Source organism: Salmo salar, unplaced genomic scaffold (assembly GCF_905237065.1).
Source record: "Salmo salar unplaced genomic scaffold, Ssal_v3.1, whole genome shotgun sequence".
In the NCBI taxonomy this organism is placed as follows: Eukaryota; Metazoa; Chordata; class Actinopteri; order Salmoniformes; family Salmonidae; genus Salmo; species Salmo salar.
The window spans coordinates 37,369-62,000 of record NW_025548024.1 but is presented as its reverse complement, the minus strand read 5'-3'; the positions used below and the strand labels follow the sequence as shown (position 1 = coordinate 62,000).

Below are 24,632 nucleotides of genomic sequence, written 5' to 3'. Positions count from 1 at the left end.
GATATCTGCTGGTTTTATTGTTTGGTCAATACCACCACCAGCTGGACAGGTTTAATGTTGCTGGACTGAGCAGTATGGGAGGATGAAAGATGACACATTTAGGGCCGGTTTCCTGGACATCTACATTGAACATACTTTTTAGTCCAGGACTAGGATTAATCTGTGTCTGGGAAACCAGACCATATACTTTAGTAGAAAGTAAGTGATTCCAGCTGACTAGTCCTGAATTGTCCTTTTGTTCCTGGACCATTGTCCATGCAGCTCCAGGTGACAGAGAACACATTAATTAGGGCCGAGCCTACAAGCTGATCAATGATACTGAGGAGAATTACATAGAGACAGAGAACTAACTGAGAAAACATATCAATGGTTCTGAATGACAACCAATATACATCAACACCATACATCATGATTCATGGAAATGGACAAGATTAAAACATTGCACTATAATAAATATGAATACATTGAATGTTTATTTTAATTCAGAACATCTGAAGATGAAATCAGTTAAATCATTGTACATAAAACAGAGTAGAATGAATCATCACATCTGGGGACCATCACCACCAGCATGACTAGTATCTATGTGGACCCTACTACAGTTTAACCAGCTCAGCTATAGACTACACCAGCATGACTAGTATCTATGTGGACCCTACTACAGTTTAACCAGCTCAGCTATAGACTACACCAGCATGACTAGTATCTATGTGGACCCTACTACAGTTTAACCAGCTCAGCTATAGACTACACCAGCATGACTAGTATCTATGTGGACCCTACTACAGTTTAACCAGCTCAGCTATAGACTACACCAGCATGACTAGTATCTATGTGGACCCTACTACAGTTTAACCAGCTCAGCTATAGACTACACCAGCATGACTAGTATCTATGTGGACCCTACTACAGTTTAACCAGCTCAGCTATAGACTACAACAGCATGACTAGTATCTATGTGGACCCTACTACAGTTTAACCAGCTCAGCTATAGACTACACCAGCATGACTAGTATCTATGTGGACCCTACTACAGTTTAACCAGCTCAGCAGTACCTCCTACATAGAGCCAAAACCCAGGATAGAGGGGCTGAGTGAATGTGGTCTGGACTCTGTGGAGGAGGGTCATTGTGTCAGAGACACTGTAGAAGGACAGAGTACCTGCCTTGTGATCCAGGTACACTCCTACTCTGGAGGACTGAGGGCCTGATACTTTAGTCCCAACATTATTTTGTCTGAAACAATAATCACCTCTACAGTACTCTAAACTCCAAGACTTGTTATTGTGTCCAAATCCATTATCTGACCCTGTTCTGCTGATGTCTTTATATGAGACTGCTGTATAAACCCACTCCCCACTCCACTCCACCTCCCAGTAACAGCGTCCAGACAGACCCTCTCTACACAGAACCTGGTAGATGTTGGTGAATCTGTCTGGATGGTCAGGATATGGTTGGACTTGGTATGTAAAGGTCACCTTTCTGTTCCCTTCAGACAGAGAGAGGCGGGTGTGTGCTGTGTTTGGGTCCAGTGTGAGCTGACAGGAATCTGGGAGAAGAGCAGAGCAGAGACCAATGAGGGGAGTCAGAACAATAAGTTAAGTCAGAAACTGTATCTACCCTGTCTTTGATTAGAGCACAGCAGAGATCAAATCAGAGAAATATGAGGAGTCAGATAGATACCCAGTCTTTGATTAGATCTACTATTGCTATATATTTCTAGAGGGATTGTTAGGAGTGTCAGTAAAAAGAGACTGTTAGTTACTTCACAATAAAGAGACTCACATTGTAACAACTGTTCTCTGGTCTTGGGCTCTGGAGGCAGTACAACATCCACTATATTCACTACAGACACACAAACACATTGACAGAGAGTGGGAATGTTATCATCATACCATATTCCACATGTATATGACTAGTAGGGAACTTTCAATGGTCTAAAGTTGATGTTCTTATTGTTTTCAACACACCTATAGTGGAGATCTTGGTCCATTCTCCTTTAAGGAAGTATTCTAGTTTCTCTCTCAGTTCAGACACAGTCTTACTCACATCTCCAAAGTACTGAAGAGGACGGACAACGATGCTGGGTAATTCTGAAGATACACTGATACTGGAGAGAGACTGATAACTCTGGAGAGAGAGAGAGACAGAGAGAGACAGAGAATGAGAGAGAGAGAGAGGGGGACAGAGAGAGAGAGAGAGAGAGGGACGGACAGAGAGAGAGAGAGAGGGACAGAGAGAGAGAGAGAGGGGGGACAGAGAGAGAGAGAGGGGGACAGAGAGACAGAGAGAGAGGGGGACAGAGAGAGAGAGGGACAGAGAAAGAGGGGGACAGAGAAAGAGGGGGACAGAGAGAGAGGGGGACAGAGAGAGAGAGAGAGAGGGGACAGAGAGAGAGAGAGAGAGAGGGGGACAGAGAGAGAGAGAGAGGGTGACAGAGAGAGAGGAGGATAGAGAGAGAGAGAGGGGGACAGAGAGAGAGAGAGGGGGACAGAGAGAGAGAGAGAGAGAGAGAGAGAGAGAGAGAGAGAGAGAGAGAGGGGACAGAGAGAGAGAGAGAGAGAGAGAGAGAGAGAGAGACAGAGAGAGAGAGAGAGAGACGGACAGATAAAGAGAGACATGGACAGAGAGACAGACAGGACAACATAATGATTGAGATGAATAGTTTCACATTAAGTTAATTTCATATCACATGTAACAAGGCAGTTTAGTTACCTGGAGGAAATGGATGTGATCCTCTGTGTGTGAGAGCTGCTCCAGCTCAGTGCTTCTCTTCCTCAGCTCAGCTATCTCCTACATCAGTTGCTCCAGGAGTCCTTCAGCTTGACTCACTTGAGCCTTCTCTTGGGCTCTGATCAGCTCCTTCACCTCAGATCTCATTCTCTCAATGGAGCGGATCAGCTCAGTAAAGATCTGATCACTGTCCTCCACTGCTGACTGTGCAGAGCGCTGTTGAGAGAGACAGAGAGAGACAGAGAGAGAGAGAGAGAGAGAGAGAGAGAGAGAGAGAGAGAGAGAGAGAGAGAGAGAGAGAGAGAGAGAGAGAGAGAGAGAGACAGAGAAAGAGAGAGAGACAGAGAAAGAGAGAGACAGAGAGACAGAGAAAGAGAGAGACAGAGAGAGAGACAGAGAGAGAGACAGAGAGAAAGAGAGAGACAGTAGGTACAGTAGCCTCTGCACCTCATTGAGTCAGAACGCTGCCCCTCTGCTCTCCAGGTCCACCAGGCCTTGTCCCCCTCCTGGACAGGCAGGTACAGAACACCGCTTGGCCCTGCTCTACTCTCCTCCCTCCTGGTCCCCCCTCCAGTAGCCTGTCCCGTAGCAGAGCTAGACCCAGCCTTTGCCCCTGAGTCCTAGTAGGCTGGACAATAGAACGAGTCAAAACGGCCAAAGAACATTGTCTGAGCTGGAACACTAGCGAGGCCATAGCAAATGAATTGAAACTAACCTTCACAGAGCCTCTTCTGACTGTAATGATCCTTAGAATTCCATTTCCCTAAATGGCACCAAAAATGTCTACCTTTTTATTTGACCACTGAAACCTATTCTTAGGACCAAACTGAAAAATAACAACTGGTGTAGAAAGTAAACATCCGCACCTCGATGGTGCCAAGTGTGTTTATGTCTGCATTACCAGGAAGTAGGAAAAAACGGGCAACTTCTGACTATTTCTGGTCTAGTGATCGATGACAGCAGAGGACGCTGCCCAACCTTATGTCACTAGAAAGAGGAGATAATAGGTTATCCTGATTAAAATGGTGTAGAACTTCAAACCATTAACATAAATACATCTATTACAGATAATTGGAGAAATAGACATGTCCCTCTTTCCCCAAAACAATGGCAGTCTGAAAGTTATAACAGCAGTCTTTTATTTAACCAGCTTACCATTTATCTACTACCATTTGACTTTGTGTTTAACATTTAGTGGTTTGTAATCTAGCGGTTAAGAACGTTGGGCAGTAACTGAAAGGTGGCTGGTTCGAATCCCCGAGCCGACTAGGTGAAAAATCTGTAAATAGGCTTTTTTAGGCAGATTTGGGCTCTTAAACCTAGTGGCTCTGGAAAAGAGTGTCTGCTAAATGACTCACATGTAAACGTAAACTAGACCTCTGTGAAAGGGCAGCAGGTAGTGTAGTGGTTATAGTGTTTGACCGGGTAGCAGGTAGTCTAGTGGTTAGATCATTTTGCCAGTAACCGAAAGGTTGCTCGAATGAATCCCCGAGTTGACAAGGTACAAATCTGTCGTTCTGCCCCTGAACAAGGCAGTTAACCCACTGTTCCCTGGTAGGCCGTCATTGAAAATAAGAATTTGTTCTTAACTGACTTCCCTGGTTAAATAAAGGTTACATTTAAAATATAAAAAGCGTGGCAGTAACTTATTAACTTTTCATTTTTCACAGACAGACTCCTCTGAAGGCAGGCAGGCAGCACACTCCTGAAAACTGCTCAGCAAAGCAAAGGCTCTTTTGAGAGCTAACAGATTATATTAAAAAAGCTCATTTTCAGTGTCTGTGTCCAGTGTCTGTGTTTATATGTTAAGGAGTTTTACTTTGGCAGATAATGTCACCAATCTAAATATATATATTTATATATAATTAACTGAATGTATGATGTTTTTGGTTTATGTCAGTTACATTATGCTATAAATGGTTATTTTTTGGCTGTTAGTGATAAAATTAACTATAACACTTTATATTTTGTAATTCTGAGTAATTACTACTTTAGTAAGGATATACACTTTATTCAGTAGTGCTGCAGTTGCTAAATAATTCCAATAGATGGCAGCATAAAACAGTTCAGATTAGTTTACGTCAAGTACAAGTATCCAACTCAACAAGCCCCTCCAAAAGCTTGTTCCGTCTGCGAGCAGCGAGCACACTGCCTTCTCCCACAAGAGAGGGGCATGTTGAGGTACATTTACTAACCGTGAGGGCTGCATGATGTCATTTATTGTCGGGCTGGAAGATGCATCGTCTTTTCTATTCCGAGGCTGTTTACTCCCAATATGACATATTAACATGATGTTATAATGCATGTTTACTAGGGTTGAGGTCAGCACATCTGACAAGTGGTTATTTGACCAGGGTTCAATACCTGCTATAGTTAATATTGTTTTGATCACCCAAAAGCAACACAGGACTAACAAGAGATATATAGCTAACTGTAAAGTAATGAGTGACCATTTTAGAAAATCATGGGACATATAGTCTTTGGTTGCATGCTATTTTATGTCAATCATATTGCTGCTTGTAGCCTATAACTGATGCTACGTGGTCTTATGCTGTCATCTATTGGAAATATTTACCAATTAAAAGTTATTAATTCACGTAAAGACATTGGTGAGGCAGCTGAGAAATAAAGTGTATTTAATTAGAGAGATCAGTCTCAAACCTGCCCCACCTGTCCCACGCCAATCGCTGGACTTTCACATAGAGGTTACTATGTCACCCAGTTCAAACCACATTTAACATATAAAACAAATGAGTCTTGTTTATCAAGTGTTCTGCCTTGCAATAATAAATATAATAAAATAACTAATAAAAAGAAAATGCTTACATAGGTTTTATTTAAAAAATAACAAATGTTATTTAGTAGTAAAATGGTATTTACTAACATAATATTATTACTAAAATAGTTGTTGGCTACCCTACCCTAGAATTAGGGTTCAGGCTAAAATAGGTTATTCGTAGGGTTAGAGTTTCTGTACAGCACTTTGTGACATCTGCTGATGTAAAAAGGGCTTCATAAATACATTTGATTGATTGTTAGGTTCAGGGTATTTAAAGAGAAAAACTGTAGCTAGCTTGAGTCCATCTCTTCTACTCACTAACACTGTAAGTCACCACAACATGTATCCAGGTGAACTGTGAGCTTCCTCACCAAGTAGCTGTAACCTAGTTAATAATAAGTTAACCTTGTAGGTTTACCTCAGGTAACGCGGGCTGGTCTCATTGATAACAACAGTGAAGCTGACATTGTGACGCAGAACAATGGACTGGGAATAGAACTTTCAGAAGGTGAGTTGGTGCCACAGTGTTCAATACAACTAATAGGAGCTGGCAGGGTGAAACATGACCTAAAATAAGACCTGTTTTTTCAATACAACTAATAGGAGCTGGCAGGGTGAAACATGACCTAAAATAAGACCTGTACTTTCAATACAACTAATAGGAGCTGGCAGGGTGAAACATCATCTAAAATAATATCCGCTTTTTCGCGTTCACTTCAAAACTACAGCAAACAGCTGGGATATATGGTAATATTATATAACTGGCCTCCTTGGCGGATGCAATGAACTAGTCATCATTAAATGTGGTTAAAAATGTAGTGTCCCTCCACAACATTCTCCAGAACGCACCTGAAGAGACAGCGTTTCTTCTCCACTTGGTTGAGGACATCACACCTCCCAAACAAACTACCCTACTCCCCCCTCAACTCTAACCGATAAACAGTGGAAACTAATAAATAAACCCTTAACAACTACAAAATACATTTGGAAAATACTCAAAAAGAATAGTAGCCCTCCTCAGGAACCACAAAACCCTCACACAACACCTTCTTCTTCTATGATATAATGGAGGTCCGCAAACCAACGTTAAAGGTGCATGGCGCCACCTACTGTGCCTGAGAGTGTTCAATCACGGTTTACAACATTTCTAAATCCTCCTACCTAACTCAGTACTTCTGAGAAAATAAAAAAGAGCCCTGCTAACTTCTATTAGACCCTCCCCCTTCCCCCTTCCCCCAAAACCCTTCCAACCCCCACAACCCCATCAAACCTCAATGACCCTACACTTCAATCTTTCCCTCTCTTCAACATCCTTACAACAATATAGCAACACATGCTCCACCGTTTCATTGACAATACCCTCCAGACACAAACCATTCACATGCTGTCAACCAGATGTAAGGACCAGTTCAATATACAATGTCCTAAACACAATCGAGTAAACACCACCTCTTCCTTCCTAATCTGACCTTTGAACCTTGGTCCACCGACCTTTAGAGGAGATATAAATGCTGTTTCTTGTGCTCAGAGTCCCATCTCTTCTGCCACACATCTATCACCTCTACCCTGTGGAACATTAATATATATTATATCTTGTTGTAAAGCTCTTTTAACTAACTGGTGTACATTTTCATTCCCTTCCACACCTGAATGTGCTGGGACCCAGCAGAATCTCACTACTACACCCATTCTCTCATTTCTCCATAATAACATTGATACCTACAACTGTCCAACCAAAACCACTGCCTTGTCTACTAGTATATTCCCAACAGTCATCTAGAACAGTAGCAGTGGGATGCTCAACCTCACAGCCTTGCAACCCAATAAGATAATGACAATTTATTACGCCGTACACCCAAAGGCATCTCACCTGCCTCCACTAGTAAGACATATACAGATGTTGATTTAAATGCACCAATACATATCCTTAAAGCTATATACTGGATTCTGTCCAGCTTAAGTCTTTGCTGCTGTTCCATAAACTATACACCCGTAATCAATTGTCGTCCTGATCAGAGCTCTATAAATATCCATCAACGATTGTCTGTCAGCACCCCATTCATAACCAGAGACCCACACAACCAACTACCACAAAGGTATTGGAATGAGAGAGAGAGACATCGTTAAAACACTGTACATAGACATAATATAACCTTTCTACTTCTTTGGAGTTTAACGGCGGTTGGCATCCAATATGTTGCATTACCGCCCCCAACTGGACTATAATATAAATCTATGATAATACTAAATAGCACCATTCCAACTAACCCTACACTCATTAATAACCCACTATCCCATTCCACTACTTTGACCCTATCTGCTCCTGCACCATGCCAACTAACCCTACACTCATTAACCTCTCTGGGCTAGGTGGGACGCTTGCGTTCCACCTACTCAACAGCCAGTTGAATCCCATGGCGCGTTATTCAAATACCTTAGAAATGCTATTACCTCAATTTCTCAAACATATGACTATTTTACAGCATTTTAAAGACAAGACTCTCGTTAATCTAACCACACTGTCCGATTTCAAAAAGGCTTTACAACGAAAGCAAAACATTAGATTATGTCAGCAGAGTACCCAGCCAGAAATAATCAGACACCCATTTTTCAAGCTAGCATATAATGTCACATAAACCCAAACCACAGCTAAATGCAGCACTAACCTTTGATGATCTTCATCAGATGACAATCTTAGGACATTATGTTACACAATACATGCATGTCTGTTCAATCAAGTTCATATTTATATCAAAAAACAGCTTTTTACATTAGCAGGTGACTAGCATGTGACTAGCATTCCCACCGAACACTTCCGGTGAATTTACTAAATTACTCACGATAAACGTTCACAAAAAACATAACAATTATTTTAAGAATTATAGATACAGAACTCCTCTATGCACTCGATATGTCCGATTTTGAAATCGGACAGTGTGGTTAGATTAACGAGAGTCTTGTCTTTAAATAGCTGTAAAATAGTCATATGTTTGAGAAATTGAAGTAATAGCATTTCAAAGGTTTTGAAAATCGCGCCACAGGATTCAACTGGCTGTTACGTAGGTGGGACGATTTGGTGCCACCTAGCCCAGAGAGGTTAATAAGGGTTACGAGCACGACGCATTTCGTGACAAAAAAAGTATAAATATTCCATTACCGTACTTTGAAGCATGTCAACCGCTGTTTAAAATCAATTTTTATGCAATTTTTCTCATTAAAAAACGATAAAATTCCGACCGGGAAATCGTTTTTTATTACAAAGAGAGTGAAAGTAAAAGCATGCTATCCCCTCATGCACGAGCCTCAGTCTTATGGCCCTCTGATAGAGCACTTGCCAAACGCGCTAGTGTGTTTCAGCCTGGGCCTTGAATTACGTCATTCAGCTTTTTCCCGGTTTCTGAGAGCCTATGGGAGCCGTAGGAAGTGTCACGCCATGCCAGAGATCCCCTGTTTTGGTTAGAGATGATCAAGGAGGGCAAGAAATGGTCAGACAGGCCACTTCCTGTAAGGAATCTTCTCAGGTTTTGGCCTGCCAAATGAGTTCTGTTATACTCACAGACACCATTCAAACAGTTTTAGAAACTTTAGGGTGTTTTCTATCCAAAGCCAATAATAATATGCATATCTTACCTTCTGAGTGAGTAGGATATATGCATATTCTAGTTACTGGGCAGGAGTAGTAACCAGATTAAATCGGGTACGTTTTTTATCCGGCCGTGCAAATACTGCCCCCTAGCCCCAACAGGTTAAAAACCCACTACCCAATTCCACTACTTTGACCCTGTCTGCTCCTGCACCATGCCAACTAACCCTACACTCATTAAAAACCCACTACCCCATTCCACTACTTTGACCCTATCTGCTCCTGCACCATGCCAACGACCTGGGAGGACGGGACACCACCACTCAACACAACCTGTAACTCTTCTGAAGTCAAATCTCATATGACCAAATACTTCTCTGGTTCTGAGCTCTTCTCCACTCCATCTACCTCACTTAACTCTCCCTCATTCATTTCCATTTCACTTCCAGAACTCAGTCTGGCGCACGGTTCTCTCTGTATGCTCTTGAATTATAACATTTGAAATGTCTCTATTCTTTTGAAAATAAATGTTGTGTAATGTTTACTGTTCATTCATGATTGTTTATTATCTACTTCACTTGCTTTGGCATAGTATAGATATGTTTCCCATGCCAATAAAGATCTTTGAATTGAATTGAATTGAGAGAGAGAGAGCTCCATGTTAATGTATAGGGGACATGAGTCAGTCATGGTTACTCATGGTTATGTGATGAGGTAGCCCCGCCTGCGACTTCTAAATCAGTGTCGGCCCAATAGGGAATGTTCTCTTGGTGTAATGGTCAAGATGTTGGTTTCTCCTGCAGTAGACCTGGGTTCATATCCCGTCAGTTACATTAAGCAGTCAATTCTCTGAAAGGGGTCCAGACAGCCTGTTACCAACAGTGGGGTCGTAGGATTGGATAAGAGCCTGTCTCTCCCTCTCTCTGACTGGAGAAGAGAAGTGAAATGGTGTGTCTCCTCTGGTCAACAATACTCACCTTGAGAGACTCCACAGCCTGTTGGAGCTCCTTCAGCTCCTTCTCTCTCTCCTGGAATCTCTGCTGGACCTTCTGCTGACTCATCCCCAGCTGCCTCTGTGGAGAATCACTCTTCAATGAGCTATCAAGCTTTATTTGTCCAGTAGATCAATAGTATAGTAATGTGACATAGGGCTCATAGGGCCCATTGCAAAGTCCCTTTGCAATATTATATTATGTTGCTATGTGAATGATTATAGTTTTTATGGTAGGACTACATGTATCAAGGGGTTGAGACTGAACTTTGGACTCATAAAAGGGAATTCAGAATGATAATCGTGTTTGACTTTAGAAAATGCTGATACATTTGGAGAATCTGGGTTAACATATCTATATACTCAAGGTTTGTGTTCATATTTGTTCTGCTGAGGATCCATTTAATTTGAATGATCTTATATTCAAACAGCCTTAGTTTCTACTGTATCTTTAATTCTTTGTTTATCAGACAGTTACCAACAAGTTGTTCTGGTCTTACCTGTTTCTCAGTCCTCTCTGCTGCAGCTGACACTGTATCATGGCCTTTATGTTCATCCATTGCACACAGATAACAGATACACTGCTGATCGGTACGACAGTAAACCTCCAGCAGTTTGTCATGATGAGAGCAGATCTTCTCCTGTAGTTGTGCGGTGGCTTTGATCAGCTTGTGCTTTTTGAAAGCAGGAGATTCATTGTGAGGTTGGAGGTGAGTCTCACAGTAAGAGGCCAGACACACCAGACAGGACATGAGGGCTTTCTGCTTTCTGGTCCCAGTGCAGGAATCACATGCCACATCTCCAGGTCCAGCATAGCACAGAGCAGGAGGGGGAGCAGCCTGGAGTCCTGTCTTCTTCAGTTTCTCCACCACCTCAGCCAGTACAGTGCTCCTGTTCAGAACAGGTCTTGGGATAAAGGTCTGTCTGCACTGAGGACAGCTGTAGACACCTTTCAGATCATCCTGATCCCAGCTTTCTTTAATACAGCCCATACAGTAACTGTGTCCACAGGCAGTAGTCACCGGATCCTTCAGTAGATCCAGACAGATGGAGCAACAGAACAGTTCCTGATTCTCTGCCATGTTGGTGCTCTCTCCCGTAGGTTAAGCAATGGCAGTGTGAAAGATGACTTTCTGTTCAGTGTGAAAGATGACTTTTTTCATGGAACTCTACACCAGAGGACAGGGAGTGGCTTCCTACTGGACTGTGTTTTCTGTTTGTAGAGGGGGTGTGATTTCTTTGATAAGGAGGTATGACTTTCTTTGATAAGGAAGTATGTTGATAAATACTTAGTTGAGGGAAAATGTACTTGATACGATTGTAATATATTGTTTTGTCACCTAGCTGTCTTATGATGACTGCACTAATTGAAAGTCTCTCTGGATAAGAGTGTCTGCTTAATGATTAAAATGTAAATGTAAAATTAATAATATGCAAAGCATGTTAAGTATTATTCTAATGAGCTCTGTCCCGAAACAAGACCAATAATAATACCCAGTGTGCTCTGCAGTTCATTTGGTATGTTAATTGTCACATGGTTAGGTCTCTGGTTAGGTTCCTCTATACCAGCCTCTCAGTACCTATAGTTGGGTCTCTGGTTAGGTTCCTCTATACCAGCCTCTCAGTACCTATAGTTGGGTCTCTGGTTAGGTTCCTCTATACCAGCCTCTCAGTACCTATAGTTGGGTCTCTGGTTAGGTTCCTCTATACCAGCCTCTCAGTACCTATAGTTGCGTCTCTGGTTAGGTTCCTCTATACCAGCCTCTCAGTACCTATAGTTGGGTCTCTGGTTAGGTTCCTCTATACCAGCCTCTCAGTACCTATAGTTGGGTCTATGGTTAGGTTCCTCTATACCAGCCTCTCAGTACCTATAGTTGGGTCTATGGTTAGGTTCCTCTATACCAGCCTCTCAGTACCTATAGTTGGGACTCTGGTTAGGTGCCTCTATACCAGCCTCTCAGTACCTATAGTTGGGACTCTGGTTAGGTTCCTCTATACCAGCCTCTCAGTACCTATAGTTGGGACTCTGGTTAGGTTCCTCTATACCAGCCTCTCAGTACCTATAGTTGGGACTCTGGTTAGGTTCCTCTATACCAGCCTCTCAGTACCTATAGTTGGGACTCTGGTTAGGTGCCTCTATACCAGGCTCTCAGTACCTATAGTTGGGACTCTGGTTAGGTTCCTCTATACCAGCCTCTCAGTACCTATAGTTGGGACTCTGGTTAGGTTCCTCTATACCAGCCTCTCAGTACCTATAGTTGGGTCTATGGTTAGGTTCCTCTATACCAACCTCTCAGTACCTATAGTTGGGTCTATGGTCAGGTTCCTCTATACCAGCCTCTCAGTACCTATAGTTGGGTCTCTGGTTAGGTTCCTCTATACCAGCCTCTCTGGTCCCGATAAACTAAGATGTTAAAAAATCCTCAATGAATACAGTCTTTTTCAGAAACAGTAAAACGCCATGCATGTATGACTCTTTGATGACACAGTGTTTCAGAACAATAAAGCAATTTTATTCAAAATTCTAGAAACAGGCATAAACAATCCCAGATCAATCAATCAATACCAAATTAATATCACCAATCAATGATAAGCGAACATCAACAGTAAATAAAATTGATCGACCCCATCGGAGTCCTTAACTAAACCCTTGTGGGGATGCCAATACAATATTTATTGTCTATTACAATTTTATGTGAAGCACAATTGTTAACCTGTTTAGGATAGGGGGCAGTATTGACACGGCTGTATAAAAAACGTACCCGATTTAATCTGGTTACCACTCCTACCCAGTAACTAGAATATGCATATACTTATTACATATGGATAGAAAACACCCTAAATTTTCTAAAACTGTTTGAATGGTGCCTGTGAGTATAACAGAACTCAAATGGCAGGTCAAAACCTGAGAGATTCCTTTACAGGAAGTGGCCTGTCTGACCATTTCTTGAACTTCTTTTCCATCTCTATCATTTACTAAGGATCTCTGCTCTAACGTGACACTTCCCACGTCTTCCATAGGCTCTCAGAGCCCGGGAAAAACAGAATGTCGTCATTCCAGCCCCAGGCTGAAACACATTATCGCCTTTCTCAAGTGGCCGATCAAGGGACACTGGGCTTATGCGCGTGACCCCGACCGCCCCCGCCTTTGGGATTTTTTTCCTCTGTTTGCGGAAAAGGAGATTCCCTGTCGGAATATTATCACTTTTCTACGAGAAAAATGTCGTAAAAATTGATTTTAAACAGCGGTTGACATGCTTCGAAGTACGGTAATGGAATATTTAGAATTTTATTGTCACGAATTGCGCCATGCGCGCGACACTTCTTTACTATTTCGGATAGTGTCTGGAACGCATACGAACAAAACGCCGCTATTCGGATATAACGATGGATTATTTTGGACCAAACCAACATTTGTTATTGAAGTAGCAGTCCTGGGTGTGCATTCTGACGAAGACAACAAAAGGTAATCAAACTTTTATAATAGTAAATATGATTATGGTGAGTGCTAAACTTGCCGGGTGTCTAAATAGCGAGCCCGTGATGCCTGGGCTATGTACTTAGAATATTGCAAAATGTGCTTTCACCAAAAAGCTATTTTAAAATTGGACATATCGAGTGCATAGAGGAGGTCTGTATCTATAATTCTTAAAATAATTGTTATGCTTTTTGTGAACGTTTATTGTGAGTAATTTAGTAAAATGTTAGCGAATTCCCGGAAGTTTGCGGGGGTATGCTAGTTCTGAACGTCACATGCTAATGTAAAAAGCTGGTTTTTGATATAAATATGAACTTGATTGAACAAAACATTCATGTATTGTATAACATAATGTCCTAGGGTTGTCATCTGATGAAGATCATCAAAGGTGAGTGCTGCATTTAGCTGTCTTCTGGGTTTTGGTGACATTATATGCTGGCTTGAAAAATGGGTGTCTGATTATTTCTGGCTTGGTACTCTGCTGACATAATCTAATGTTTTGCTTTCGTTGTAAAGCCTTTTTGAAATCGGACAGTGTGGTTAGATTAACGAGAGTCTTGTCTTTAAATGGCTGTAAAATAGTCATATGTTTGAGAAATTGAAGTAATAGGATTTTTAAGGTTTTGAAAATCGCGCCACAGGCTGGCAGTGGCTGTTACGTAGGTGGGACGGAAGCGTCCCACCTAGCCCATAGAGGTTAACCAGCCCAGCTATAGACTACACCAGCATGACTAGTATCTATGTGGACCCTACTACAGTTTAACCAGCTCAGCAGTACCATCGACATAAAACCCAGGATAGAGGGGCTGAGTGAATGTGGTCTGGACTCTGTGGAGGAGGGTCATTGAGTCAGAGACACTGTAGAAGGACAGAGTACCTGCCTTGTGATCCAGGTACACTCCTACTCTGGAGGACTGAGGGTCTGATACTTTAGTCTCAACATTATTGTGTCTGAACCAATAACCACCACTATAGTACTGTAAACTCCAGGACTTGTTATTGTATCCAAATTCACTATCTGACCCTGTTCTGCTAATGTCTTTATAGGAGACTGCTGTTTCAACCCACTCCCCACTCCACTCCACCTCCCAGTAACAGCGTCCAGACAGACCCTCTCTACACAGAACCTGCCACTGGTTGGTGAATCTGTCTGGATGGTCAGGATATGGTTGGTCTTGGTCTGTACAGGTCACCTTTCTGTTCCCTTCAGACAGAGAGAGGTGTGTGTATGCTGTGTTTGGGTCCAGTGTGAGCTGACAGGAATCTGGGAGAAGAGCAGAGACCAATGAGGGGAGTCAGAACAATAAGTTAAGTCAGATACTGTATCTACCCTGTCTTTGATTAGAGCACAGCAGAGATCAAATCAGAGAAATATGAGGAGACAGATAGATACCCAGTCTTTGATTAGATCTACTATTGCTATATATTTCTAGAGGGATTGTTAGGAGTGTCAGTAAAAAGAGACAGTTAGTTACTTCACAATAAAGAGACTCACATTGTAACAACTGTTCTCTGGTCTTGGGCTCTGGAGGCAGTACAACCTCCACTATATTCACTACAGACACACAAACACATTGACAGAGACGGGGGAATGTTATCATCATACCATATTCCACATGTATATGACTAGTAGGGAACTTTCAATGGTCTAAAGTCGATGTTCTTATTGTTTTCAACACACCTGTAGTGGAGATCTTGGTCCATTCCCCTTTAAGGAAGTCTTCTAGTTTCTCTCTCAGTTCAGACACAGTCTTACTCACATCTCCAAAGTACTGAAGAGGACGGACAATGATGCTGGGTAAGTCTGAAGATACAATGATACTGAAGAGAGACGGAAAACTCTGGAGACAGAGAGAGAGACCGAGGGAGGGAGTGAGACACACAGAGAGGGAGAGAGAGAGGGACAGAGAGAGAGAGAGAGAGAGATAGGGACGGACAGAGAGAGAGAGAGACGGACAGAGAGAGAGAGAGAGAGGGACGGACAGAGAGGGAGAGGGACAGGGACAGAGAGACAGACAGGACAACATAATGATTGAGATGAATAGTTTCACATTAAGTAAATTTCATATCACATGTAAAAAGGCAGTTTAGTTACCTGGAGGAAATGGATGTGATCCTCTGTGTGTGAGAGCTGCTCCAGCTCAGTGCTTCTCTTCCTCAGCTCAGCTATCTCCTACTTCAGTTGCTCCAGGAGTCCTTCAGCTTGACTCACTTGAGCCTTCTCTTGGGCTCTGATCAGCTCCTTCACCTCAGAGCTCCTTCTCTCAATGGAGCGAATCAGCTCAGTAAAGATCTGATCACTGTCCTCCACTGCTGCCTGTGCAGAGCGCTGTTGAGAGAGAGACAGAGAGAGAGAGAGACAGAGAAAGAGAGACAGTAGGTATATTAGCCTTTGCACCTCATTGAGTCAGAACGATGCCACCCTGTTCTCCATGTCCACCAGGCCTTGTCCCCCCTCCTGGACAGGCAGGTACAGAACACCGCTTGGCCCTGCTCTACTCTCCTCCCTCCTGGTCCCCCCTCCAAAAGCCTGCCCCGTAGCAAATCTAGACCCAGCCTCTGCCCTCTGAGTCCTAGTAGGCTGGACAATAGAACGAGTCAAAACGGCCAAAGAACGTTGTCTGAGCTGGAACACTAGCGAGGTCATAGCAAATGAATTGAAACGAACCTTCACAGAGCCTCTTCTGACTGGAATGATCCTTAGAATTCCATTTCCCCTAAATGGCACCAAAAAAATTATACCTTTTTATTTGACCACTAAAACCTGTTCTTAGGACCAAACTGAAAAATAACAACTGGTGTAGAAAGTAAACATCTGCACCTCGATGGTGCCAAGTGTGTTTATGTCTGCATTACCAGGAAGTAGGAAAAAACGGGCAACTTCTGACTATTTCTGGTCTAGTGATCGATGACAGCAGAAGACGCTGCCCAACCTTATGTCATTAGAAAGAGGAGATTCTCCTGATTAAAATGGTGTCCGACATGAAAACATCTAAATTTACACATTGTGAGATATTTAGTGAAATAAACAGACATACCATAACTAAGCTGCTCAAACTTACATCATTAGAAATAATAGGTTATCCTGATTAAAATGGTGTAGAACTTCAAACCATTAAAATAAATACATCTATTAGAGATAATTGGAGAAATAGACATGTCCCTATTTCCCCAAAACAATGGCAGTCAGAAAGTTACAACAGCAGTCTTTTATTTAACCAGCTTACCATTTATCTACTACCATTTCACTTTGTGTTTAACATTTAGTGGTTTGTAATCTAGTGGTTAAGAATGTTGGGCAGTAATTGAAAGGTGGCTGGTTCGAATCCCCGAGCAGACTAGGTCAAAAATCTGTAAATCACTTTTTTTTAGGCAGATTTGGGCGGGCAGCAGGTAGCGTAGTGGTTAGAGCGTTTGGCCGGGCAGCAGGTAGCCTAGTGGTTAGAGCTTTGGGCCAGTAACTGAAAGGTTGCTGGATTGAATCCCTGAGCTGACAAGGTAAAAATCTGTCGTTCTGCCCCTGAACAAGGCAGTTAACCTATTGTTCCCTGGTAGGCCATCATTAAAAATAAGAATTTGTTCTTAACTGAGTTGCCTAGTTAAATAAAGATTACATTTAAAATGTAAAAAGCGTGGCAGTAACTTATTACTCTAAAGATTTATGTTATACAACGTTAGACATGTTTGAACAAACTTAAATATATATTTTTTGCACATTCGTGACGACAAGTCCCGCGCGCACTACGGTACATTTTGAGTAGCCTTCGGAACGCGCTAACAAGAAGAAGCTATTGGGATATAAATTATTAACTTTTTCGAACAAAACTACATTTGTTGTGGACCTGGGATTCCTGGAAGTGCCTTCTGATGAAGATAATCAAAGGTAAGGGAATATTTACAATAGTATACAAGAGTATATTTGATATTAGATTGTTCCACGATGGCGCTAACCTGTATTGCCTAGCCTATTTTTCTGAGCATAGCATCCCCTTTTATTGCAAAGTGTGATTTCCCAGTAAAGTTATTTTTATATCTGGCAATGCGGGTGCATTCACGAGATGTTAATCTATAATTCTTTGAATGACAATGTTACATTTTAAAATGTTTTCGAATAGTAATTTAGTAAATTGTAGCGCTGATCCACCGGATGCATTTGAGGGAAAATATTTTCTCAACGTCACACGCCGATGTAAAATGCTGTTTTTATATATAAATATGAACTTTATCGAACAAAATAATGCATGTATTGTGTAACATGATGTCCTAGGAGTGTCATCTGATGGAGATTGTCAAAGGTTAGTGCTGCATTTAGCTGTGTTTTGGTTATTCGTGACGCATGTGGTTGGTCGGAAAATGGCGATGTGGCTACTTTGACGATGTCCTCTAACATAATGTAATGTTTTGCTTTTGCTGTAAAGCCTTTTTGAAATTGGACAACGTGGTTCGATTCAGGAGAGGTGTATCTATAAAACGGTATAAAATCGTCCTATGTTTGAGAAAAAAATAATGTATATTTTGTTATGGTTCGGTTATGAATATGGCGATATGATTTTTCACTGGATGTTGATCCCGCATGCGGGACGAGCGCTTAATTAAGGGAGTTTTACTTTGGCAGATAATGTCACCCATTTAAATATATATATTTTAATAAAATTAACTAAATGTATGATGTTTTTGGTTTATGTCAGTTTCATTATGCTATAAATGGTTATTTTATGGCTGTTAGTGATAAAATTATCTATAACATTTTATATTTTGTAATTCTGAGTAATTACTACTTTAGTAAGGATATCCACTGTATTCAGTACTGCTGATAATGCCAAATCATTCCAATAGATGGCAGCATAAAACAGTTCAGATTAGTTTAGGTCAAGTACAAGTATTCAACTCAACAAGCCCCTCCAAAAGCTTGTTCTGTCTGCGAGCAGCGAGCACTCTGCCTTCTCCCACAAGAGAGGGGCATGTTGAGGTACATTTACTAACTGTGAGGGCTGCATGATGTCATTTATTGTCGGGCTGGAAGATGCATCGTCTTTTCTATTCCGAGGCTGTTTACTCCCAATATGACATGTTAACTTTCCCTGTAGCTCAGTTGGTAGAGCATGGTGTTTGCGACGCATGGTGTTTGCAATGCCAGGGTTGTGGGTTCGATTCCCACAGGGCCACTATGATTATTATTTTATTTTTTAAATGTAGGAAATGAAAATGAAATGTATGCATTCACTACTGTAAGTCGCTCTGGATAAGAGCGTCTGCTAAGTGACTAAAATGTAAAAATGTTATTAAGCATGTTTACTAGGGTTGAGGTCAGCACATCTGACCAGTGGTTATTTGACCAGGGTTCAATACCTGCTATAGTTAATATTTTTTTGATCACCCAAAAGCAACACAGGACTAACAAGAGATATATAGCTAACTGTAAAGTAATGAGTGACCATTTTAGAAAATCATGGGACATATAGTCTTTGGTTGCATGCTATTTTATGTCAATCATATTGCTGCTTGTAGCCTATAACTGATGCTTCGTGGTCTTATGCTGCCATCTATTGGAAATATTGACCAATTAAAAGTTATTAATTCACGTAAAGACATTGGTGAGGCAGCTGAGAAATAAAGTGTATTTAATTCGAGAGATCAGTCTCAAACCTGCCCCACCTATCCCACGCCAATTGCTGGTGTAACCGATGTGAAATGGCTAGTTAGTTAGCGGTGGTGCGCGCTAATAGCGTTTCAATCGGTGACGTCACTCTGAGACCTTGAAGTGGTGGCTCTGCAAGGTCCTCGGCTTTTGTGGCGCGATGGGTAACGATGCGTGGGGTGTCAGTTGTTGATGTGTGCAGAGGGTCCCTGGTTCAAGGTTGGGGCGAGGAGAGGGACGGAAGCTATATATTAATGCTGTTGACAAGGATCATTGGTTACTAAAAAATAAACCCTAAAGAACTAGAAAAAACATTTGGAAAATATGCAAAAAGAATAGTACCCCTCCTCAAGAACCTCAAAACCCTCACACAACACCTTCTTCTTCTATGATATAATGGCGGTCCGCAAACCAACGTTAAAGGTGCATGGCGCCACCTACTGTGCTGGAGTGTATTCAATCATGGTTTACACCATTTCTAAATCCTCCTACCTAACTCAGTACTTCTGAGAAAATAAATAAGTCCTACTAACTTCTAATAGACCCTCCCAAACCCCCATCCAACCTCAATGACCCTACACTTCAATCTTTCCCTCTCTTCAACATCCTTACAACAATATAACAACACATGCTCCACCGTTTCATTGACAATACCCTCCAGACACACACTATTCACATGCTGCCAACCAGATGTAAGGACCAGTTCAATGTACAATGTCCTAAACACAATCGAGTAAACACCACCTCTTCCTTCCTAATCTGACCTTTGAACCTCGGTCCACCGACCTTTAGAGGACATATAAATGCCGTCCCTTGTGCTCAGAGTCCCATCTCTTCTACCACACATCTATCAAAATGTCTCTGATCTTACGTTTGTCCTCACCTCTACCCAGTGGAACATTAAAATCAATTATATCTTGTTTTAAAGCTCTTTTAGCTAACTGGTCTACAATTTCATTCCCTTCCACACCTGAATGTGCTGGGACCCAGCAGAATCTCACTACTACACCCATTCTCTCATTTCTCCATAATAACATTGATACCTACAACTGTCCAACCAAAACCACTGCCTTGTCTACTAGATTATTCCCAACAGTCATCTAGAACAGTAGCAGTGGGATGCTCAACCTCACAGCCTTGCAACCCAATAAGATAATGACAATTTATTACGTCGTAAACACAAAGGCATCTCACCTGCCTCCACTAGTAAGACACATACAGATGTTGATTTAAATGCACCAGTACATATCCTTAAAGCTATATACTGGATTCTGTCCAGCTTAAGTCTTTGCTGCTGTTCCATAAACTATACACCCGTAATCAATTGTCGTCCTGATCAGAGCTCTATAAATATCCATCAACGATTGTCTGTCAGCACCCCATTCAAAACCAGAGACCCACACAAACAACTACCACGAAAGTGATGGAATGAGAGAGAGAGAGACATCGTTACAACACTGTACATAGACATAATATAACGTTTCTTCTTCTTTGGAGTTTAACGGTGGTTGGCATCCAATATGTTGTATTACTGCCCCCAACTGGACTATAATATAAATCTATTTTACTTTGTGATACAAAATGGGAAAAGGAACATTTCATATTTTTTCAAATAAAAAAACACCCTTCGAACTAACCCTACACTCATTAAAAACCCACTACCCCATTCCACTACTTTGACCCTATCTGCTCCTGCACCATGCCAACTAACCCTACACTCATTAAAAACCCACTACCCCATTCCACTACTTTGACCCCATCTGCTCCGGTACCCTGCCAACGACCTGGGAGGACTGGACACCACCACTCAACACACCCTGGAACTCTTCTGAAGTCAAATCTCGTATGACCAAATACTTCTCTGCAGCTGCCACCACAACATCTATTGTCTGTGATTTATGTTCCATTTCTGAGGTACAGTTGATAACCATTGCTTTGAACTCTAAGAAGCCAACCTTACTGAAGCATATATCACTCATTGGCCTATCCCTCTGTGCTGGCACAGATCTAGTACTCACAGGGATCCTCTCAGGATCCATCACCCTTGACCCATCCTCCTCTACTTTCTTTTCTGCCTCAGCATACGACACCTTCTGCACTACTCTGACTCTAGCCACCTCAACCTACCCCTCTCTCACCGGACACTTCCAATCCCCAGCAACATGGACACCACTAAAGTTGACACACCCAACCTTATCCACCGAAACTACACAATCCTCTATCCCATGACCTCCTGCACACTTCCCACATCTTGGAATCTCCCTCCTACAAACTGCTGCAACATGACCATAAACGTTGCACCTGCCACTCCTTTCAATGAAACAGATCTTGACCAAAGTTGCGTGACACGGAGCGCCCACTCTCTCTGGTCAGAAGAAACACAAACAAATATCACAAGTCCACTACAGGTTACCTTCACTGATTCAACTGCACCCAACTCCTTTCCCACCCGCCCTGAAACCACAAATGGATCTGCCAAAAGGTATGGATCCACTTTCTCCAAAAATGTAACTCCTACAGCACCAGATTCTTCTTTATCATGTCCATTGATGCCAGGCTCTGGTTCTGAGCTCTTCTCCACACCTTCTACCTCACTTAACTCTCCCTCATTCATTTCCATTTCACCTCCAGAACTCAGTCTGGAGCACGGCTCTCTCTGTTTGCTCTTGAATTATAACATTTGAAATGTCTCTATTCCATTGAAACTTTTGTGAGTGTAATGTTTACTGTTCATTCATGATTGTTTATTATCTACTTCACTTGCTTTGGTATTGTAAAGATATGTTTCCCATGCCAATAAAGCCTTTTGAATTGAATTGAGAAAGAGAGAGAGAGAGAGAGAGAGCGAGAGAGAGAGAGAGAGAGAGCTCCATGTCAATGTATAGGGGAAATGAGTCGGCCATTGTTACTTATGGTTATGTGATGAGGTAGCCCCGCCTGCGACTTCAAAATCGGTGTCGGCCCATTAAGGAATGTCCTCTTGGTGTAATGGTCAAGATGTTGGTTTCTCCCACAGTAGACCTGGGTTCATATCCCATCAGTTACATTAAGCAGTCTGACAGGGGTCCAGACATAGTGGGATTGGAGAAGGTCCCCTCTATTTCTCTCTCTCTGTCTCTGACTGGAGGAGAGAAGTGAAATGGTGTGTCTCCTTTGGTCAGCAATACTCACCTTGAAAGACTCCACAGCCTGTTGGAACTCCTTCAGCCTCTTCTCTCTCTCCTGGAATCTCTGCTGGACCTTCTGCTGACTCATCCCCAGCTGCCTCTGTGGAGAATCACTCTTCAATGAGCTTTCAAGCTTTATTTGTCCAGTAGATCAATAGTATAGTAATGTGACATAGGACCCATAGAGAGGAAGGTCTACAATCCTGAGGAAGTCCATTTACAATATTATATTATGTTGCTATGTGAATGATTATAGGTTTTATGGAAGGACTAGATGTATCAAGGGGTTGAGACTGAACTTTGGACTCATAAAAGGCCATTCAGAATGATAATAGTGTTTGACTTTAGAAAATGGTGATACATTTGGAGAATATGGGTTAACATATCTATATACTCAAGGTTTGTGTTCATATTTGTGGATCCATTTCATTTGAATGATCTCATATTCAAACAGCCTTAGTTCCTACTGTATCTTTAATTCTTTGTTTATCAGACAGTCACCAACAAGTTGTTCTGGTGTTACCTGTTTCTCAGTCCTCTCTGCTGCAGCTGACACTGTATCATGGCCTTTATGTTCGTCCATCACACACAGCAGACAGATACACTGCTGATCGGTACGACAGTAAACCTCCAGCAGTTTGTCATGATGAGAGCAGATCTTCTCCTGTAGTTGTGCGGTGGCTTTGACCAGCTTGTGCTTCTTCAAAGTAGGAGATTCAGAGTGAGATTGGAGGTGAGTCTCACAGTAAGAGGCCAGACACACCAGACAGGACATGAGGGCTTTCTGCTTTCTGGTCCCAGTGCAGACATCACATGCCACATCTCCAGGTCCAGCATAGCACAGTGCAGGAGGGGGAGCAGCCTGGAGTCCTGTCTTCTTCAGTTTCTCCACCAGCTCAGCCAACATGTTATTTTTCCTCAGATTAGGCCTTGGAGTGAAGGTCTCTCTGCACTGAGGACAGCTATAGACCCCTTTCAGAACATCCTGATCCCAGCAGCCCTCAATACAGCTTCTACAGTAACTGTGTCCACAGGGAATGGTGACTGGTTCCTTCAGTAGATCCAGACAGACAGAACAACAGACCTGGTCCTGGTCCTGCAGAACTCCCTGCTGAGCCATTGGGACGGTTGTTCACTCTCACACAGACAGACGACACAGAGACTCAGATCAGTTTTGTTTCCTCAGAAGAGAGTTTGTGGAGGGGATGGACTTCCTGGTTCTGCCAGAGGGCTGGGGTTAGAAGGAGGGAGGGAGGGGTTAGAGGAATGGAGGAAGAGAGAGAGGAACTGCATGTAACAGCAAGAGGGAGACAAATAGTTTTGTTCCAAGGTTAGAGCCCTTAACATGGAACAAATGACATAATGAATCTTAAAATGTGAGTTGTTAGAATATATGAAGGGTAACAGTTTCTATGAAGTACGTATGTATCATTATTTTAATGACCTTTATAATGCCTTATAATGCACCTATGTGTTGTAATTAATCAATAAGTGTCACGTCCTGACCAGCAGATGGAGCTGGTGTAGTAGTTTGGGGGTCAGGACGTGGCAGTCTGGTGTGTGTCTTGTGACTCCTGATCAGGAACAGCTGGGAATCGTTGTTCCTGATTGGGAGTCACATATGTAGGAGTTGTTTGTCACTGGGGTTTGTGGGTAATTGTTTCTTGTTAGTGTGGTTGCACCTGACAGGACTGTTGGCTGTCAGTTTCCTTGTTTTTGTGTAGTGTTCTTTCCAATTAAATTGAAGGATGAATACTAACTCCGCTGCATTTTGGTCCATTCCTGAAGACAGCCGTTACAATAAGTCCTGAGGAGGTGTGATATATGGTTATTATACAGTACCACGGCTAAGGGCTGTTCTTAGACAAGACACAACACGGATTGAGAATTATCTAACACTTTCAACAATACAATTACATTTTATTTTATTGGTTTCAGACACATATTTATCAGATGTTATTGTGGGTGTAGTGAAATGCTTGTGTTCCTAGCTCCAACAGTGCAGTAATATCTAACAATGCTTGTGTTCCTAGCTCACAGAGGGCAAATCTAAAAAGTAAAAGAAAATATTAGGACAAGCAATGATATATATCTATATATTTGTACTGTGATGTGATGCATAGACAATTTGGAGTACATTTGTAGTATATCTGAAGAATTGCATATGTACAGTAGTAGTTATATAGGATGAACCATGACTAGAATACAGTATAAACATATGAAGTGGACAGCAGTTGTTATATAGGATGAACCATGACTAGAAT

The 24,632-nt window shown here is 42.0% G+C and overlaps 2 pseudogenes; both read right to left on the bottom strand.

The window, feature by feature from the left end:
- Positions 1 to 1,015: 1,015 nt before the first annotated feature.
- LOC106561576 (tripartite motif-containing protein 16-like) lies at positions 1,016 to 13,046 on the bottom strand (annotated as a pseudogene).
- Positions 13,047 to 14,247: 1,201 nt separating this feature from the next.
- Positions 14,248 to 23,567, bottom strand: LOC123732591 (tripartite motif-containing protein 16-like; annotated as a pseudogene).
- Positions 23,568 to 24,632: the final 1,065 nt, after the last annotated feature.